This window comes from Drosophila albomicans, unplaced genomic scaffold (assembly GCF_009650485.2).
Source record: "Drosophila albomicans strain 15112-1751.03 unplaced genomic scaffold, ASM965048v2 utg000056l_pilon, whole genome shotgun sequence".
NCBI lineage: Eukaryota > Metazoa > Arthropoda > Insecta > Diptera > Drosophilidae > Drosophila > Drosophila albomicans.
In genome coordinates this window covers 35,720-55,168 of record NW_026263672.1, presented here as the reverse complement: position 1 = coordinate 55,168, position 19,449 = coordinate 35,720, and the positions used below count along the sequence as shown (strand labels likewise).

At 42.6% G+C, this 19,449-nt stretch overlaps 1 pseudogene; it reads right to left on the bottom strand.

Moving 5' to 3' along the window:
- Positions 1–2,878: 2,878 nt before the first annotated feature.
- LOC117577358 (5.8S ribosomal RNA) lies at positions 2,879–3,057 on the bottom strand (annotated as a pseudogene).
- Positions 3,058–19,449: the final 16,392 nt, after the last annotated feature.

The following is a 19,449-nucleotide window of genomic DNA, read 5'->3' as shown; positions in this document are numbered from 1 at the left end:
TCTTGTTAAAAACTCTTTAAACCAAAAGGATCGATAGGCCGAGCTTTTGCTGAACACCGAGATCAAGTCAGCATTTGCCCTTTTGCTCTATGTGTGGTTTCTGTCCACACTGAGCTGGCCTTGGGACACCTCCGTTATTATTTGAGAGATGTACCGCCCCAGTCAAACTCCCTACCTGTCAATGTCCTTGGATTGGATCATACCTGAGTAATTGGAGTTATACCAAATTTTTAATTTAAGAATACATAAATGCACTCTCTCATTAATGAATTTGTTTGCGATTTATAACAAACTCGTGATACTTTGATCAAGAAGCTTGCATCAAAACCCAATACCATAAGATATAATAAATATATCCGTATAATGGCTAGGAAATGATACACGTTCCATTTAATCAAGTAAGTAAGGAAACAATAATAGTAGTGGTATTTCATTGTCGATACTAAACCGAAATTTAATATCTCCCACTTATTCTACACCTCTTATGTCTCCTTACACTGCCAGATTAGAGTCAAGCTCAAAAGGGTCTTCTTTCCCCGCTAATTATTCCAAGCCCGTTCCCTTGGCTGTGGTTTCGCTAGATAGTAGATAGGGACATATAAATTCCGGTGTTTTACGTGTTCACCTGTCACGAGTGACTTATCACACGGTGCCCGAGCACAGGGATACAATTTAAGCGTTGATCAGCGCCTCCTTGGAGACTCTCCGCAGGTACACATTTGAAGAGCCAGTTGTTTGGACTAGACACTTCCTCCTGTGTGGAGAGCGAGGCCCATCTAAAACCTCTTCCGATTTTTGGTTATCGGCAACCGGTTGATTGTACGCAACTCCACGCTGAGTATAATCCTCATTGTCCGCTTTGGACTACCACAGCCACCACGATACTCCCCGAAGGGCCGCAACCAAATACCAGGACGGACAAAGTCCGCGGGCACATGGTTCCCGTGGTACCAGAAACTCACCTCTGGTCAGGTGTCGTACTTGCCAATGTACTACCAATTAAACTCCAAACAGTTAACGTTGGTGCCGTACCTCCTTAACCGCCTTTTACGATAAGTGGGGGTCCACTGTGGTGAAATTCTAAGACCCGTCATCCACACAGGTGAGGCCAGTTTTAGCTTTTCAGCTCGGGACTGACAGCCCAAAAAGAAATTATCCTTTTAGTCGCCTCATACGACAAGCAGGAATTCTAAGACCCGCCAACCACACGGTAGATAGGGACGGTAATATACATAACCTTAAACTTCATATCAAGAAAGTTAAGGTTCTTACCCATTTAAAGTTTGAGAATAGGTTAAGATCGTTTCGACCCTAAGGCCTCTAATCATTCGCTTTACCAGATAAGATTAAATGCACCAGCTATCCTGAGGGAAACTTCGGAAGGAACCAGCTACTAGATGGTTCGATTGGTCTTTCGCCCCTATACTCAATTCTGACAATCGATTTGCACGTCAGAACTGTTTCGGTCTTCCATCAGGGTTTCCTCTGACTTCAACCTGATCAAGTATAGTTCACCATCTTTCGGGTCACAGCATATATGCTCAAGGTACGTTCCAGTTAGAGGCATAAATAATATAAATATTATTATACATAACTATATAGAACGCCCCGGGATTGCGTTAATTAACTATAAATAGATAAAAAAACTAATCCCAATAACAGTCAAGTTAATTACGCTATTAGGTTTATATCCCAATAACTTGCACATATGTATGTTAGACTCCTTGGTCCGTGTTTCAAGACGGGTCCCGAAGGTATCCTGAATCTTTCGCATTGTTAATCATACAAGTGCTTATAATAAACATAAAAATCAATGATAATCATGCCATTATATAATTCCGAAAAATTAACGCACTGTACTCATATAATCTATCAGCACTTTATCAAATTTTTGAAATTTATTTTATGTTAAAATGCAAGCACTCTAATTTAAATAAACTCTTATCAAAATTGTTTGATAAATTCCATACATGCTAATAGATTACAATGTCCTTTATATGGAAAAAATGCACACTATCGTTATAATATTGATTAAATATTACAATTCTAATGATGAATTTTCCATAACGGATATTCAGGTTCATCGGGCTTAACCTCTAAGCAGTTTCACGTACTATTTAACTCTCTATTCAGAGTTCTTTTCAACTTTCCCTCACGGTACTTGTTTACTATCGGTCTCATGGTTATATTTAGTTTTAGATGGAGTTTACCACCCACTTAGTGCTGCACTATCAAGCAACACGACTCTTTGGAAACATCATCTAATAATCATTAACGTTATACGGGCCTGGCACCCTCTATGGGTAAATGGCCTCATTTAAGAAGGACTTAAATCGTTAATTTCTCATACAAGAATATTGACGTTCCATACACTGCATCTCACATTTGCCATATAGACAAAGTGACTTAGTGCTGAACTGATTTCTTTTCGCTCGCCGCTACTAAGAAAATCATTGTTAGTTTCTTTTCCTCCCCTAATTAATATGCTTAAATTCAGGGGTAGTCCCATATGAGTTGAGGTTGTTTTAATTACACTTATAGACAATTCTCTGCCTATTTTGAAATATACTATTTTTTTCTTGAAGGTCCATAATATTCACAAAATTATTCTTTATACCATATTCGTTAATAAGAGGCAATTCTAGTTTATAAAATAATATATTTTATGCTAGACATTCCTCAATATTATTTGAAATGAATAAAGAACATATAATTCTTCAAATTTCTCATGCAACAGAGTTTTAGTATTTTCATTTATAAATTCATATTATGAATATCTTAAGCGAGAACTTTTTAGATTCACACTTATATTATCCAATAATATACAATGTGCTTAAAATTCCGAAAAATTTTAAACAACTTATTTAGCATAGTCTTACAACCCTCAACCATATGTAATCCAAGCAGCACTAAAAAATTAATTAAAGTACATAACAGCATGGACTGCGATATGCGTTCAAAATGTCGATGTTCATGTGTCCTGCAGTTCACACGATGACGCACAGTTTGCTGCGTTCTTCATCGACCCATGAGCCGAGTGATCCACCGCTTAGAGTGATACAATTTTTTTTTTTATTTCATTACGTCAATAATATTTTTATTGAAAGAAATTAAAAATACACCATTTTACTGGCATATATCAATTCCTTCAATAAAATTTTTTTTTATACCTAAATAAATGTTGCGAAATGTCTTAGTTTTACATAATCGATAATAATAAGATATATGACAAGTATATTTTAGCTAAATTTATTTATTACGATCAACATATGTAAAGCGTTAACCTGCAAACAGGTACAACATTGTTTTTCTTTAGGTGTTGCGAACCAATGTATGCGCACTGGAATATGCACAATACATTTTGCAACGCATGTATATTATGGTACATATACACGCAGTTTTTTTTTTATCCAAAACACATAAAACACTCTTAATACAGTATATAATAATAATAATACATGACAAACGGTTTTAGCTAATTTAAATTATTATATGTTGCATAATTGTATCTCATATGATTGAATAAAATATTTATATTTATTAGTTACATAATTTATTTAAATATTGCAATTCCCTAAAAGAGAAAAAACAAATTTAATTTATTAACGGTTAGATGCATTAAAACAATAATGATCCTTCCGCAGGTTCACCTACGGAAACCTTGTTACGACTTTTACTTCCTCTAAATAATCAAGTTCGGTCAACTTTTGCGAAACAACCGCAACACACAAGGCGTCACAGTGATCACGTCCGGAGACCTCACTAAATAATTCAATGCGAGTTAATGACTCACACTTACTGGGAATTCCAAGTTCATGTGAACAGTTTCAGTTCACAATCCCAAGCATGAAAGTGGTTCAGCGGTTTACCCGGACCTCTCGGTCTAGGAAATACACGTTGATACTTTCATTGTAGCGCGCGTGCAGCCCAGGACATCTAAGGGCATCACAGACCTGTTATTGCTCAATCTCATTATTGCAAGACACAATTTGTCCATTTAAGAAGCTAGTGTCCTTATAATGGGACAAACCAACAGGTACGGCTCCACTTATATAAACACATTCAAACACAATAAACATTTTACTGCCACCATGAATGAAGGCTATATAAGCTTCAACACCATAATCCTGAAGATATCTATTTAATATATTTGAGTCTCGTTCGTTATCGGAATTAACCAGACAAATCACTCCACGAACTAAGAACGGCCATGCACTTTCTTCGAGAAAGAGCTATCACCTGGACGTGGTAAGTTTTCCCGTGTTGAGTCAAATTAAGCCACAGGCTCCACTCCTGGTGATGCCCTTCCATAAATTCCTTTAAGTTTCAGCTTTGCAACCATACTTCCCCCGGAGCCCAAAAGCTTTGGTTTCCCGGGAAGCGACTGAGAGAGCCATAAAAGTAGCTACACCCAATTGCTAGCTGGCATCGTTTATGGTTAGAACTAGGGCGGTATCTGATCGCCTTCGAACCTCTAACTTTCGTTCTTGATTAATGAAAACATCTTTGGCAAATGCTTTCGCTTAAGTTAGTCTTACGACAGTCCAAGAATTTCACCGGTAATACGCTTACATACATAAAGGTATAGTACTAACTACAATTGTTAGTTGTACTACCCGTATGAAGCACAAGTTCAACTACGAACGTTTTAACCGCAACAACTTTAGTATACGCTATTGGAGCTGGAATTACCGCGGCTGCTGGCACCAGACTTGCCCTCCAATAGGTCCTTGTTAAAGGATTTAAAGTGTACTCATTCCAATTACAGGGCCTCGGATATGAGTCCTGTATTGTTATTTTTCGTCACTACCTCCCCGAGCTGGGAGTGGGTAATTTACGCGCCTGCTGCATTCGGAATCGAACCCTGATTCCCCGTTACCCGTTGCAACCATGGTAGTCCATGGTAGTAGTATCTATACTACCATCAAAAGTTGATAGGGCAGACATTTGAAAGATCTGTCGTCGGTACGAGACCATACGATCTGCATGTTATCTAGAGTTCAACCAGTGTAACGATCTTGCGATCGCTTGGTTTTAGCCTAATAAAAGCACACGTTCCAGAAGGTCCATGTTTTATTTGCATGTATTAGCTCTAGAATTACCACAGTTATCCAAGTAACTGTTAACGATCTAAGGAACAATAACTGATATAATGAGCCTTTTGCGGTTTCACTATTAATTCGTGTGTACTTAGACATGCATGGCTTAATCTTTGAGACAAGCATATAACTACTGCAGGATCAACCAGAATAATGTTCATTTCATTATGTAAATATATTTAAAATATAATTACATAAATCTTCAAATATGTAAAATACATGACAACTCACAAATATTTTTGAATAACAAACGATAATATTCAATAATTGTTATACTTGACATGTAATATACGAATGTGGCCATAATTAGATAGCATTCACGTTTGCTAGTTATAATTCACAATTGTTTATATAAATATATATACTTATATATAAAATATATATGCATATAATCGTTCAAAAATATCATTTTATTTCAACTTACTAAATATATAATATCACACATGCATATTTATAATTTAAATTCAATTAATTGAATAAAAAACTATTTTATTTTGATGACAAATTGATAATTTTATCTAATTTTGCATTTACGTGTAGACAATATTAGATAAGTAAAAACCTCCGTCCACAATAGTGTCCTAGAGGATTTTTCAATTATTCACAAAATATTAATTCTTTAGCTTCGAAACACCGCCTTCTTTTGAAAAAGACATTTAATACATTATATGCTTATATAATATTAATAATTATATAACTATATAATAGTATCAATTTTTATATCGGATGAGACTAATAATTAATTAATAATAATAACATAATTATTAGTTAATATGCAGACTGAAATATATGCATCCAATACATATATACGTGATGAGCACACACTGTCACCATGTATAGGTTTTTTAGTCGCGATCGAACTTTCGAAGTGAACAGACGTGCCTCCGTGTGTGCTCCGTGTGACAACCATAGAAACCTATAAAAACACTACCGACAGAGACGGAATTTAGATTTTACTGTGTGGGAGCATAAATGCAACAAAGTGCGAATATTTCAGTGACAGTGACACTCTTAATATTGTGAAAAATCGAGTTTTTCCAATTGCAAAAATAACCACGTGCGTGGAAAATTTCCAAGCTTTTGAAGCTATTGAGCTTTAAAGCTAGATCAAAGCAAAGTCGCGAACATCACCCAAGACACGAACCATCGAAATAGCAAAAACATCAACGCTATCCAAGTCACGAACCATCGATATAGCAAGGACACAAACGCTGTGTCGGTGTCAGCTGTTTAGCAAAGTCGCAAACATCACCCAAGACACGAACCATTGAAATAGCAAAACATCAACGCTATCCAAGTCACGAACCATCGATATAAAATAATAAAAATTGTATTATTTATATTTTCTTTTATTTTCTGAAATGTTAATGTTATCTGAATAATGTAAAAAACAAAATTTTAAAGTTAAAACTTTTTTAAATAGTGTTCGTGGGGGCGCTGAAAGTATCCAAGCGTTTTTCCTTCCCGAAATAAAAACACTCGCGGTTTTCTTTCTAATAATATATTTGAACTTTCGGTTTATTGAACGCATAAGGTGGGGGGTGTTTTACAACCGTAGAGATAGATTCGTGGTTTTGTACTAACAATAGAGAAAATGCCGACGGCATTTCGTCGATCTATTGCGCTGAGCGCGGCTCAGCGGTGGTGAGTTGTGGGAGAGAGAAGCTGAGAGCACTGGAGCTTGAGTGCATTCTTACGCACTGAGCGCATTGCTAGTGAGCGAAAAAGCTTTGAGTGCTTTTCGGTCGGCGAAGCGGAGGTGTGCCTCTCACCTAGCAATGCGCTCGCATCAACATTCTCCCCCCCTTGCAATATTGGGATTGCAAAAAATAACAAATTTGGGAGGATACCCGGCAGGACAATATCAGGATAGATAGAGTGGGTGTGTCTTGGAGCGCAACGACGCCGTGCAGACTCCTTCAGCGCCCATGCGAGTGATGGAGAGGCCCAGGCCCTGGCAACGACTACCTGATGCGGCTTACTGGACAACACGGATCCAACTCGCGCTTCGAAAGCCGCAGTCCCCATGTGCAGCCTGACCGCCGCAGTGGGGAGTATGCTCACTCCTTTGCACTGGAAAGTGCCGTCTGCGGGAGCTAGGCACGGGCCGGGAGCGTGGGTGAGTGGGCCTGTGGATGCCGGCCTGGTGGATGCCGGCATGGAAAACGTTGACACGGGACGTCCTTGGTGGTTCTTCTCTGGAGGGTGCCGGGTGGTCGCGTCGGCTCCTGGGCTGATGCGAGGTTGTGCCGGGAGGCACGGAAACCCCACGCGGAGTGACCGGTGCCATCGGTGCAGAGGAGGACTGCGTCTCCGTCCGGGATCGTTCGACGGACAGTCGAGCTGAAAGAGGTTCTAAGGGAGGTCCTGTCACAGGATCAATCGTATAGGTTTGGTCGACGGACAGTCGAACCGAAGGTGTTGGAACCGATCTTGAATGGGGGCCTAACAAAGGCTTGCGTTTAGAGGATCGTTCGACGGACAGTCGAGCCGAAAAAACTGAAATAGATTTGGAGGGGGGTCCTGTCGCAGGACCGATCGTAGGAGTTCGATCGACGGACAGTCGAGTCGAAAAGGACGAGATGGAGTTAGAAGTGGATCCCGACACTGGGCCGGTCAGGATCCAACCGAAAATGGTCTCTTGACCAATGAGGGTCCCACAAACGTTCGGACGAGAGCCGCCGAGAAGAACGGATGGGAGGATATCCGCGCCTAAAAGCACGTCTATCTGCGAACTCTCATTGAACTTGGGGTCGCCCAGCGGGATGCTTGGCAGATTGTCGAGGATGGTTTGTGGGACAGCGCATGAGGGCAGCTTTCCTGCTAATTGCGGAAGGACGAATGCCGATGCCTCAATCTGCAGATCTGGTCGCAACGGGGAGCCAATTAGGAATTGGCAATGCTTTCGGGGCTGGGCTGTGTAACAAACCGATTATACACAGCCTATGATAACGTACTCTGCTTACGGGGGCCGACTGTTGCTCAGGGCAAATGGGGTGGGTTTTTGTTATCTATAGGAGCTGAGGTTACATTATTAAAAGAGGTAAGCAGAGTTTATCGATATCTTAAACGGCAACAATCTGAATTGGCATACGAGCAAGCCTAAAAGTCGAAGATCCTAGATGTCTTGGATCCTCTTCTATACCCTCCCGTCCTGTAAAGCCCATTATGGTCTTTACCCTTTTTTTTATTGTTTGATTTATGACACACACAACTATACTCAGGTGCCCGAAAGGCTTACTTTAATTCATTTTCAATAACTTCATAACGTTAAGACTTTATAATCGGACTCATTTTCAAGGGCGGTTAATACCCTGTAACTGTTCTTAATATTTACGGTAATACAAATCTATATATATAATACTACAATGGTAAATATGGCATGTGTTAAACCCTATACTGTCGACATTATTATATTTCAATTATCGGCCAAGCCGTACTTACATACTTTTACTTTTGTATAGATGTACACAACTCACTGATGATCAGGCCTGATGATGAATGATGTGTGTGTGGTGATTTATGTTGTTGATAAGATGATGTTTGTTTGCTGTGTGAACTTCCAAAAAAGAATTAGAATAATGTTAACAGTATTGAATAACGATTACATACCATACCATGTGCTTATAAACTATGTATATTATAAGAATAAGAAAGCTACGTTAATACAATCATTTTAATTTAACAATAATGCAAATAACAATACTTTAAATTATTCAAACTAATTTGCGGCAAACAGGTTATTGGCTTTTAGCCGCGGAAAATCCTCACAGACGGCGACAATACTTGGGATGCTCCTATGGGGGCATCACTGTTTAGAACATAGAAGCAACTATGCTCTATCCCTCCTCTGAACGGCACATGGGGTCTCTGTTAGCCCATGCTAACAATTTCGGCGCGGCCCTATGGGGCAGCACCGGTAGGAGACGCGTCGATCCTCTGCTCGACTGCTTTTGCCTTTTCGAATTAGTCCAAGTTAGCCGATGCTAACAATTTTAGTGCGGCCCAATGGGGCAGCACCGGTATTAGCCGAGGCGATCCTCTGCTATGGCACTAATTCGCTTGCTGAGTTGTATTCCAGTTAGCCGATGCTAACAATTTTAGTGCGGCCCAATGGGGGCAGCACCGGTATGAACAGTGGCAATTGCTTTTCAGCTTATGTATATGCCCACTGTAACTCCAGCAGCAGCTTTGCGCGCCGATAATGCGCAGGTGAAAATACTATATGGCGGTGGCCAAACTGTTTAAACGCTTTTTAAACGTTTATAGACCCACGCCGCGCTAACTTTCAAATGCCTAAAAATATTTCTTATTAGAAATATGTATGTGCCTATGTAACCTACGTACCTTATTATTATCCAAACAATACTCTGGTGGATATATCCACGCAGATGGAGAAATCTTTTCCTTTAATACAATGTTCAGCTCTGGATTGCTGACTTTTATATATATATATATAGATTGTCCCAGCCAATTGATCCACGCGCCTTGGTATGGGAAACGGAAAAGGAAAATTTCTTCTTCTTCTTCTAATGTGTCTTCGATATTCGAATATTGAGCTTACACAGAGTTGATCTCAACTATTCGATCAATCTCTGTAATTTATTTGTGTGAATGTTAAATTACTGTCAAGGGCTGCTAACTCGACTAAGTGATATGTAATATGCGATTAATCGATATTAGTCAGCTGGATATGTTTACATATCGTGAAATGGCCAGAATTTGCAAATGCAAATTTAAAATTTAAATTGCACCCTCACAGCTGCTACAACTTGAGTCAGCCCAGAGACGTGGGCTTGAACGGATGTGTATGGCATCCTCAAGCGCTTGAACAATCGTTCAGAAATGAAGGTAGCCTCTGATCCGGAATCGATCAGAGCCCGTGCTGTGAGCCGAACGCCGTGATGGCAAATGTGTACAACAGCTGTACTCAGCAGAACACCTTGTGTGTTAACTGCCAGGAATGATTGCACATTAGCTGACTGGGAAGGAGTGGACTGTATATTAGGAGTGGGATTAGTGACTGTCGGGCGTCGGGTTGACTCGATGCAAGAGTGTATGATGACGACCCTTGCACGTTAAACAGTTGTGCGCACTTGTGCAGTCGGCCAGGACATGGCCTCGTGCGAAACAGTTCAAGCACAGCTTCTGTTGCTTGATATGGTTGACCCTTTCATTGACACCCATCTGTAGAAATCGAGGGCACAATCGAATCGGATGGTTCTCCCGGGAACAGAAATTGCAGGTCTGGGTCTTAATGATCACCCTACTCTCAAAAGAGTTGACCTGCCTGGAGACGGGGGCCTTCTTGGGTGAGGCTCTTGGAACCGTCGGAGCGATCGTGCTGGATGACAAATCCGCTATCGCTTCTAGGGTGCGATGCCGCTCTAGAAGAAAAGCGTTCATGTCAACCCGCGTTGGAATATCGCTCTTGTTTTGGATTGACTGTTCCCAAAGAGAAAGGGTCAACTTGGGGAGCCTCGAAGAACACAAGAAAACCAGGATGCAATCCCAATTCTCTGTGTCGATTTTCGAGTGCTCTAAGGCTGTCAGACACCTTGAATGGTGCTCTGCAACTCCTGAATAGAGGAACCCGACTCTTGCCCAATGGCGGGCAAATTGAACAAAATTCTCAGCTGACTGTTTACGAGCAACCGTTTGTTCTCGAAACGCTCAGTCAAGCTGGACCACGCCGACTGGAACCCTTCATTTGTCAAAGGAGATTTTGACACAATGGCATGGGCTTCACCGCTGGTCTTGGAGTTGAGATAGAAAAGTTTCTCAACTTCCGACAGTCTCGGGTTCTGTATATAGAGGGCTGTGAATAAATCCCGGAAGGTGGGCCAGCGAGTGTAATCGCCTCCGAAAACTTCGGTGTCGCACGGAGGTAATCGACACCCTGTGGGCATGGATTGCACAGCTTGTGGTTGTACGGGTGTACGGGGGTGAGCTCCTGGGATGCGTTGGCTATTTGCTCACCTAACAGAGCTGCACACTGCTCGTAGGCAGCATAGCAGTACTCGTACTTGGCCTGAACAGTAGGGAGCTCTTCTGTGGTCATCTCCTCAGACATGACGCAAGAGCAAGCCTCATACTCATTCTCGACCTTTTCCATAAGGAACGCATCTGGTCCCTTCGGACTTGGCACGTATATAGGGATGGGCTATCAACCGAAAGATTGTTGACTCTCGCCGCAAAGTGACTGATACGATCAGTCGCGGCGATGAATTTCGTCAACGCTGTGTCTACTTTGTTTTGTGCCATCTTGTGGATCGGGACGGAAGGAATGGATGTAACTAGTAGAAAATATACCAAAAAAATTCTAGAAAAAATACCACAGGTAGTGCTGAGGTATTTTGTACCCAAAAGGGTACGGACTGCGGACACAGGCAACGAACGCAAAGGGGGCGGGGGAAATTTCCCGCGACAATCAAGCAAATGATTGTCGAAAACAAGAACAAAAAAAAAGCACGGAAAAATACCACAAAAAACACAATTTGCTGGAAAAAAAACACAAATGTGGTTAAAAATGCGCTGGATGGAAAAAACCTTAAATAAATTGTCACACAAAAAAAAAACAAAAAATTATTTATATATATTTATATGGATATGTGGTGGAAGCGAAAGTGTGTTTATATGTAGGTGTGTATATGTGTGTGTGTATGTCTATGTGTGTGGGACACTGGCTGGAGGTAGCCTATACACCGACACTTGAGCTGGGAGTTGCTCTCAAATACACACACTAAATATATCACTTGGCAAAAAAAAAAAGGAAAGGGTAGGGTATGTCGAGTGCGACTACCGCTGCCCTGCCAATCTATTACTTCACTCGCAGAAGTACTTATGCACGCGGTTAAGCATACACAACAGCACGTATGTTTGTATATAAAACTCGAGAGAGCGAGAGCAAGTGCGGCTGCAAGCCGACAAGAGCGCAGTGTACAAGAGAACGTGTGTGTGCGGTGAGAGCGCGAGAGCAAGCGCGGCTGCAAGCCGGTGCGCTTGCGGACAAAAGAGAGAGCACAAATATGAGTGTATGAATGTATGTCGGCGATTATCGCGACATACAAACGTACAACGGACAAGAAATAAAGAAAAAACAAAATGCTGGTACGCACAGCTGGAATTTAAGTTATTTAATTTAAATGTTTATATATGTATGGAGTATACAATATATAACATTCGCACTTTAGAATATTTCTCTCTTTGAATAATTTCCACTTATCACTGTTTGCACTTGCACTTGCACTCAGAAAAAAAAGAAAAACACGCATGCATACATACGTACGCGATTGGCGGAAAAAAAAATAGATATAATAATTTGTTATAAATGTATGTTCATACATATATAGGATAAAAACGCAGAAAAGGTCGTCCGAAGCAAAAAGGAAAGCAACTTGGCAAAAGATATTGGAATCTTTTGCACAATATGGAGGAAATTGAGGGGCGGACGACCGTGGGAGAAGTGATAGGACAAATGGAAAAAACTTGTGATACTTATCAGCGTAGTATGCTGGAATGCCGATGATAATGAGATCCGGCTCGATGGACCAAATGTTCGTGGGGGCGCTGAAAGTATCCAAGAGTTTTTCCTTCCCGAAATAAAAACACTCGCGGTTTTCTTTCTAATAATATATTTGAACTTTCGGTTTATTGAACGCATAAGGTGGGGGGTGTTTTACAACCATAGAGATAGATTCGTGGTTTTGTACTAACAATAGAGAAAATGCCGACGGCATTTCGTCGATCTATTGCGCTGAGCGCGGCTCAGCGGTGGTGAGTTGTGGGAGAGAGAAGCTGAGAGCACTGGAGCTGGAGTGCATTCTTACGCACTGAGCGCATTGCTAGTGAGCGAAAAAGCTTTGAGTGCTTTTCGGTCGGCGGAGCGGAGGTGTGCCTCTCACCTAGCAATGCGCTCGCATCAACAAATAGTTTTAAAAAGTGTTTGCAAAAAGGAATTTGAAAATCATCAAAAATCAATGCGCGATTAGTTCTTGTTCTGTCAGTAAACTTGAAATGGAATAAAAAAATGTAAATCGCATTAAAAAAAAAAACAAAATATGCATATATTCTCGATCGGGAGTTGAACCCGGACCCACAACACGTTGGGCTTGCAAACCACCAACAGAGCCAACGCGGTCCTTGTGCAAGTGCCATTTAACTGCAAACACATAGAACGCGAGCAATTGTTGTTGTCCTCTTCTTCGAGACTTTCGTCGCGGCAAAACAAAATTGACGTGCGCTAGCTGCTTGTTTGCGAGGCAACCGCACGTTGCAAAACTTCACATGCATACACATACTGATATAGGCGAGCATGTAGATACATACACGCATACATAGAAACGAAAGCAGAGCGCAACGAAATGCGCCCGTGCTCATCGCTCCGCATTTGATCTGCGACTGAGCTCAACGCTGCGCGCTGCGTTAGAACTTCGAATTTTCGAATGAGCCGAAGAGGCTCGGTGTTCGAATCGCAGCGCACGGCCCGACTGAGGCTGCAATAATACTGTTTTTAATGATACCTTTTGGATGTATGGACTTGACTCATCTATGTATTGTATGGTTAGTGATTGAACCTTCAAAAGATTACTAAAGACAAGAACCTCTTCATACATTTGAAAGCTTGGCGCGAATTTCGAACTCCTTTAAAATTCGAATTCGCGTCAGTTTCTCACCATGAGCTGGCAAGCCCAGCCGCCTAGAAAGAAGGGCAACATTAAATATAAAAATACTGACTCCAGCGACTCCGAGCCTGGAGAAATAAAGCGCAAGAATGCCAAAAAAGCCGTTAAGGAGGACAAGGCCAGCACCAGCGAGGCAGCCAAAGCTGCATTAATGGGTAGACTTAAAAATAACTCATTCGGAATCCTATCTGAGGACGATGATGAAACAGATTCTAGTGATGATTACGAAGAGACACCAGCTGCTCCTAAGACATCCAAAAAGGATGACCAAGAGGAAAAAGCACCCAAGGGAGATCAAGCCACCGCCAATCTTCATCCCGGATGTAACCAGCATCAAGGACCTATCCAAAGCCATCTCTGGCGCCTAGGCAAAGATGTAGAGGTCACATACAAAGCCAGCCAGAATAACTTCATTCGAGTCATGACCCCAACAAGGATGCCTTTACCAAACTAAAGACTTTCTTGAGCGATAGTAAAAATAGATTCCACACCTTTCAACCCCGAGATGAAACGCGCCTACCGGGTGGTCATCAAAGGCCTCCACCACTCGACCGATTTGGAAGACATCAAAGAGGGAGTCGGCGCCGCCACGGGCACAAGGTCAGGGATGTCCACAATCCCAATAAAAGGGGTACAAAAGAAGCCTCTAAACCTCTTCTTCGTAAGTCTGAAGCCGGCCAAAAACAACAAGGAGGTATACCAGATCAAACGACATGCAGCACCATGGTCACGGTTGAACCGCCGATCAAATTCAACGATGTCCCCCTATGCTACCGCTGCCAGGCCTTCGGGCATACCCAAAAGATACTGCCACCTCGACCATCGTTGCGTCAAGTGTGGAGACGAGCACTCCACTGCTGAATGCAATAAGAGCGCCAGTGAACCGGCCTTCTGCCTTAACTGCAAGGGCCCACATGCGGCCTCATACAAAGGCTGTCCAGCTTACAAGAGAGCGAAGAGTGTTTTTGCCCCCAGGCAGGCAACCTCACGTTACCAGCCTCCCCACCTCAGCAAGATCGACCCCAACGCAAGCAGAATCGACCCAAATGTTAGCTATGCCAATACAGCAAGAAACGCTGCCCCACAAGATAACATCCTACATCCCAACGCCAACTTAATCCCACCAAGCAATTCACTGGACGCGGCAATGGCCAGAATGGAGGCATGTTTGAGCGCATGATGGAAAAGGTCATGAGTCAAATGACCCAAATGGTTGCTACCCTTTGCAAATCATTATGCAAACGGGATTAAACATAACGATCTGGAACGCTAACGGCCTGATTAAAAGCCGGCCAGAGGTGGAACACTTTATCCACACACACAACACAGACATACTCCTCATCTCCGAAACTCACTTCTCCAATAGATAGATGACATCATCCACGCTGACCAACCCAGCGGCAGGGCTCATGGCGGAGCGGCAATTATTATTAAAGCGGGCATAAAGTACAACGAGCTGTGTACCTTAGAGGAAGACTGGGTACAATGTGCCAAAGTCAATCTGCCCAGCCCACTAGGGTATCAGAAAGGCATTTTGATCTGCTGCTGAGCAGTCTGGGTAACAGATTTCTAATTGGGGGCGATTTCAACGCAAAGCACCGATGGTGGGGATGCCGAGTCAGCAACCCTAAAGGAAGCGCACTACTTAGGTGTATCCAGCGCAGGAGCATCGTATGCCACACCACAGAAGAGCCCACCTACTGCCCAACAGATCCGACCAAAATTCCCGACACCCTGGACATGGCCCTCTCCAAAGGATTTGATAGTGCCAAAGTCTCGTGCTCTTCTAACGCGGACCTTTTCTCCGACCACAGCGCAGTGGAACTGCGGCTGAACCTCCCTGCACTGAGAAAAGCTGCACATCCAGGATGATCAAGAGGAGCACGAGACTGCAATCCTACAAAGCCTGGCTAACGGAAAATGTCAACCCAGTGCAAGATCTTACTCCACCGAGCAAGTGGACAACGCCATCAACGAGCTCACGCAACACATGCACAACGCCGCAGCACATGCTTCCCCCAGAACCCCAATCTCTCCCAGACTACCAACGGGGGTCCTACACCTTTGGTCTTCAGAGATCGCCTCGCTGGTAGCTGAGAAGAGACGGTTGCGACGAGTATGGTTCCTATCCAGAAATCCCAGAGATAAAAGGGTATTTACCAGAGCCGCAAAGCTGCTTAAGGATAAGCTCCTAAAGCTCAGGCAGAGCTCGTTTGAGGAGTTCCTGGCCAATGTTGAGCCTGGAGACCCACAGCACAACCTTTGGCAGGTCACTCGTCATATAAAACGACCTACTAAGAGAGTTGCTCCAGTCCAGCGTGCTAGTGGCGCCTGGTGCCGCACAGAGCAAGAACGAGCTGAAGCTTTTGTGGAGCACCTCAGCGAAGCCTTCAAGCCGATAATAAGATGCACCGACCTGGATATCTCAGCTACGCAACGTGCCCTACAACTATTAGATGAAAACACTAACAACAACCAAGAAGAGCTAGCTATAGTCTCGGTGGATGAGGTCAAACTTGAAATCGAGGGACTCAAGACGAATAAATCGCCGGGCGGTGATGGCATTGAAGCACTGGCTGTTAAGCTTCTTCCCCCTCCCTGCCTACAACTCCTCGCCAACATATACAACAGGTGCTTTCAGCTAGGACAATTTTCAACCATCTGGAAACGAGCAGAGGTAATTCTTATACCTAAACCTGGCAAACCTGAAGCCAATCTTGGCTCTTATCGTCCGATAAGTTTGCTGTCGATACTCTCCAAAATACTCGAAAGAGTATTTTGCGTAGAGTATTGCCAGTGCTGGAAGAAGCTGGGTTGATTCCGGATCACCAGTTTGGCTTCAGGCGTTCTCACTCCACCCGGAACAATGCCACCATTTAGTCAGAAGTGATACTGGACGCATTCGAGGAGAAGAACTACTGCTGCGCGCCGTAATGCTTGACGTGAAGCAAGCTTTCGACAGAGTCTGGCACCCAGGGCTACTGCTTAAGCTTAAGAGAAACCTGCCTCAACCCCATTACGCATTTCTGAAATCTTATCTCGACAACAGAAGCTTTTATGTCAGATGCGGAGATGCGCGATCTACCACAAAAGGTATCGAAGCCGGTGTACCACAAGGCAGCGTCCTAGGCCCTCTATTGTACACGTTGTACACAGCGGACATGCCTACATTTTTCAACGAGAACCTATTGGTTGCCACATGGTTGCCGATGACACAGCCTTCCTTGCTACAGCACGAACCCCACAGGATGCGTCGGAAATTATACAAAATCAGCTAAACACCATCGAGCCCTGGCTGCGGAGGTGGAACATCTCGGTAAACCCTGAGAAGTCCACGCAAACCACATTTGCACTCCGCAACGGCAATTGCCCGCCTGTCAGTCTCAATGGGGATAATATTCCCGAAAATCCCACGCCCAAATACCTGGGCATGACGCTCGACAGGCGGTTTAACATGGCGCACACACATCCTAAGGAAGAGAAAGCAGGCTGAAGAGAGGCTGAAGCAATTCCAATGGCTCATTGGAAGACGCTCGAAGCTTAAAAGCAAACTTAAACTGCTCGTCTACAAAACCATCATTAAGCCAATCTGGACTTATGGCATCCAGCTGTGGGGCACTGCCTGCAAATCAAACTGCAGGAACATCCAAAGGCTGCAGAACAGGCTCTGAGAATGGTCTCGAACGCTCATCCTTACCATGACAACAGCACCATCCACGAGGTACTCAGGGTTCCCTGGGTAAAAGATGAAATTCGAAAAGTGAGCACGAATTACATCAACAGACTCCATAACCACCCAAACACATTGGCCATCAACATCTTTGACAACAGCCAAACCGTCAGAAGACTTAAAAGAAAACACCCCCTCGACCTGCCCATGGAGGATGATGATTAGCCCTCCAGAACCCTACCAACCATCTCTTGTCAAAAAATTTAATTATTGTTCGTACAGACAGATTTTAAATAAATATTTATTGACGAAAAAAAAAAAAAATAAATAAAAATAAATTAGATAACGAGGCATTTGGCTTAAGAGAGTCATAGTTACTCCCGCCGTTGACCCGCGCTTACTTGAATTTCTTCACTTTGACATTCAGAGCACTGATTGTTAATTGATAATCGTTATAATTTAAAAGAACTAGCTGGTTGCCCAACTAGTATTCTTAAAAATTTTAGCAAGAAAGTTCCACAATTGGCTACGTAACTAAACTATCCCGGGGAACAAGAAACTACCATAAATGATAGAAACTCTATTTACCCAGAACGAGCACATAAGCAACGTTATTGTTTCCCAATCAAGCCCGACTATCTCAATCTTCAGAGCCAATCCTTATCCCGAAGTTACGGATCTAATTTGCCGACTTCCTTACCTACATTATTCTAAATCGACTAGAGACTCTTCACCTTGGAGACCAGCTGCGGATATTGGTACGGCCTGTTGAGAAGTTTGCGTGTCCCCACCATAAATTTTCAAGGTCCGAGAAGAAAATATCGACACAACAGTATATGTCATGCTCTTCTAGCCCATCTACCATATCTCTCTGCGAAAGACTTTCATAGTAGTAGTACGGCTATAAAACAGAAAAGAAAACTCTTCCGATATCTCTCGACGGCTTCTTTATGGTCGTTCCTGTTGCCAGGATGAGCACGAGGCCCATATTTAATAACAAACGGATACTCAACAGGTTACGGAATGGAACCGTATCCCTTTCGTTCAAAATTATTCAAGTTTTTTTAATTATGACAAAATATAAATTTTAGTTACTTTTTTTTTTACTTGAAAATTTTCGGCTTTCGCCTTGAACTTAGGACCGACTAACTCGTGATCAACTACTGTTCACACGAAACCCTTCTCCACTTCAGTCCTCCAAGGTCTCATTCGATTATTTGCTACTACCACCAAGATCTGTACCAATGACGGCTCCATGCAGGCTTACGCCAAACACTTCTAAGCACACCATTGTACCTTCCTACTCACTAAAGTTTCAAAATTTATATTACATGTAATATAAATCATCTACTTAAGCGGTAAGGGCTAGTTGCTTCGGCAGGTGAGTTGTTACACACTCCTTAGCGTTTTAAGCAACCAACGCCTTTCATGGTTTCTGATGAGTTGTTAATTTGGTCACCGTAACATTACGTTTGGTTTGGTTATCCCACAGCGCCAGTTCTGCTTACCAAAAAGTGGTCCACTGGGCACATTATATTCATAACCTTAAACTTCATATCAAGAAAGTTAAGGTTCTTACCCATTTAAAGTTGAGAATAGGTTAAGATCGTTTCGACCCTAAGGCCTCTAATCATTCGCTTTACCAGATAAGATTATTTAACTACAACAGTTAAATGCACCAGCTTATCCTGAGGGAAACTTTCGGAAGGAACCAGCTACTAGATGGTTCGATTGGTCTTTCGCCCTCTATACTCAATTCTGACAATCGATTTTGCACGTCAGAACTGTTTCGGTCTTCCATCAGGGTTTCCCCTGACTTCAACCTGATCAAGTATAGTTCACCAATCTTTCGGGTCACAGCATATATGCTCAAGGTACGTTCCAGTTAGAGGCATAAATATTATAAATATTATTATACATAACTATATAGAACGCCCCGGGATTGCGTTAATTAACTATAAATAGTTAAAAAACTAATCCCAATAATACTTAGTCA